Genomic DNA, 2,803 nt, shown 5'->3' with positions numbered 1-2,803 from the left:
TCCCTCCCCTGCCCCCTGGAGACAGACCCTGAGAAGTGGAGGGGGGTGTCTAGGGAGGGGACGGGGAGTCAGGTGCTTTCCTGGGGCTGGAGGCTGGTTCAGGTGGGGAGCACTCAGCCCTGGAGTGGATTTCCAGCCCCTGGAAGTGGAGCCAGCTTTGAAGGACTGAGAAGGGTCTCAGCAAGCCCTGGGTTGGCCCCCACCTTTACCCCTTCACGTCCTTCCCCTTCTGAGCTGGCCTACTCTTTGTAGGTGGGGTGCTCACCCCTGCCTCTCAGCTCAGATTGGAGACGGTCTGAGCTGAGGGACCACACAGATTTGGAACCTAGAGGTCACCTCTAGGTCCTCATCTCCAGCCCCACAGCTGGGCACTTGCCTGGCTCTGGGGGTGGATCCTGGTGTCCCCTCCCTCTTGTGACCTTGGGCAAATCACCCAGTCTCTGTGTGTCCAATGAGGACCTTACTGGCACAGGCCTCATCAAAGTGTTATAAAGACTAAATGACCCAGGTGTGTGGCACACGCCTGTAGTCTCACCACTCAGGAGGCTGAGATGGGAGGATTTCCTGAGCCCAGGAGTTTGAGACCAGTAACATAATGAGATCCTGTCTTTAAACAGACAGAGGCCAGGCATGGTGGTGAATGGTGAACGCCTGTAATCCCAGCGGCTTGAGAGGCCGAGGCTGGAGGATTGCAAGTTGAAAGCCAGCTTCAAGCAATTTAGTGAGGCCCTAAGCAACTTAGTGAGATCCTGTCTCTAAATAAAATATTTTAAAAAGGCTAGGGATCCGGTGTGGTGGTGTTATGCTCGAATTTGGGACCCCCAAAAGACCACCAGAGACCAAGATCGATGTAAGCAGCAAACAGGTGTTTATTGCGAGCTAGCTCGGTCCTCCGTGCGCACACACAGCAACTGGTGAAGCTGAGAGGACCAGAGCCCAGGGTTTGCAGCAGTTTTATACATTCTTTGGAGAAGGCAAGGACCCCCACATACATCATAGCATCTCTTAGCAAATCATCACACACCACGGGAAAATCAAATAACAACTCTAAAACATGATTAGCACATTCACTGGCAGGAACAAGTTGGGTACTACAAGATGGGGATTTATTTGAACTGATTGGTTGAAGCCTAGAGGGGTGTTTGCGCTGAACTACATGGTTTCCCAATGTTATCAACCACCATAAACTACTGGGAGGGTCATCTGGTATCCCAGGTATTTCTCTTGTCTCATGCTGATTGGTAGCTGCTAGGGGATTGCTATGGGTCCCCACCTAGCCTGACTGAGTCAGGGACAGCTGGTGCAGCAGATCTCTCCTGTTATTTGTAAATAAACAACTTGGCAGGGTGGGAATGTGCCTAGGAGTGCTCTGTGGGTCTTTTCAAAGTCAAAGTTCATGTCCCTTCCTTGGACAGGCTTTGCTCTGAGGTAGTGGCTGGTTTTTCAGTGCACTGGCCTATAATCCAGCAGCTGTGGAGGCTGAGGCAGGAGGATCACGAGTTCAAAGTCAGCCTCAGAAAAGAACTCAGTGAGACCCTATCTCTAAGTAGAATACAAAATAGGTCTGGGGATGTGGCTCTGTGGTTGAGTGCCCCTGAGTTCAACCCCTGGTACCAAAAAAGAAAAAAACAAGACAAACCTACAAACAAAAAAAATCTGGAAGGGATAGGGGGCTGGAGAGAGAGAAGTGAAATAAACCATGCCTCATGCCGGGGGCTGTGGAGGGAGTTGGAAGAAGCCCCTCAGCGGACAGTTTGGGAATCCGTGATTTATAGAGCTAATGGGATCTGTCGCAGAAGAATGAAGACATTACACTGTTTATCCACCTCCACGCCAAGTCTTCACATGGACCCAAACATGTGACATGAGAGATGTGAAGGTTGTCATCCTGGGTCAAGGTCCTTGTGATGGACCTAGTCAGGCTCATGGGCTCTGCTTTAGCATCTAGAGACCTGTTCCACCTCCACGCAGTTTGGAAAATATTTATAAAGCGCTGTCTACAGACTTAGAAGGTTTTGATCATACGGGTCACGGAGGTTTATCAGGATGTCCTCCTGCTCAAGGCTGAGCTCACTGTCTGGGCCCATCAAGCCCCTAAGTCGTGTAAGGAGGGGGCTGGAGCAGTTCCTGATGCAGTGTGGCCTTGGCTGAATCAGAATTTGAAGGCCTGTCTGCCTGCTCTGGGGATCTTCTGCTCAGAAGTGCCATAGACAGGAAGCGGCCTCCTGTACAGCAGATAGCCCATCCATCCCTGCTGTCTGTGTAGAGCGGGTTCTTTGGGTGTAGACGTTTTTCTAAAGCTAATGAGCTGCTGCAGAAATCTGGTAAGAAGCCCGTGACTGGAAGGAGCTGTGACCTTGCACCTAGGGGGAGGATGTCCCTTCTTCTACAGGGGTGGTTTTGAGAAGCCGCTGTCAAAGTATTTGTCAGGTATGAAGTCACTGAAGATTTCTTTCTTTTTTCGGGGGGGGCAGGTACTGGGGATTGAACTCAGGGGCACTCAACCACTGAGCCACATCCCCAAATCTATTCTGTGTTTTATTTAGAGACAGGGTCTCACTGAGTTGCTTAGCACCTTGCTTTTGCTGAGGCTGGCTTTGAACTCTGGATCCTCCTGCCTCAGACTCCTAAGGATTACAGGTGTGTGCCACCATGCCTGGTGAAAATGTCCTTATTCTTAAATGCCTTGTGTAAGGGGAGAGGATTTCCAGCAGGAGAGAACCAGGCAGCCCAGCCAGGGACATCAGAGATAGACTTCAACCATTTCTTCCTTTGAACCCTCCAGGCACAGTAGGATGAAGAC

At 50.9% G+C, this 2,803-nt stretch overlaps 1 pseudogene; it reads left to right on the top strand.

Moving 5' to 3' along the window:
- The first annotated feature begins 1,699 nt into the window (after nucleotides 1-1,699).
- Nucleotides 1,700-2,404, top strand: LOC143403518 (uracil-DNA glycosylase pseudogene; annotated as a pseudogene).
- The last annotated feature ends 399 nt before the right edge of the window (nucleotides 2,405-2,803 follow it).

The sequence above is a fragment of the Callospermophilus lateralis genome, chromosome 7 (genome assembly GCF_048772815.1).
Source record: "Callospermophilus lateralis isolate mCalLat2 chromosome 7, mCalLat2.hap1, whole genome shotgun sequence".
Classification (NCBI taxonomy): Eukaryota; Metazoa; Chordata; class Mammalia; order Rodentia; family Sciuridae; genus Callospermophilus; species Callospermophilus lateralis.
Note: the sequence above shows the minus strand (reverse complement) of the source record. Positions and strands in the feature narration are given on the sequence as shown.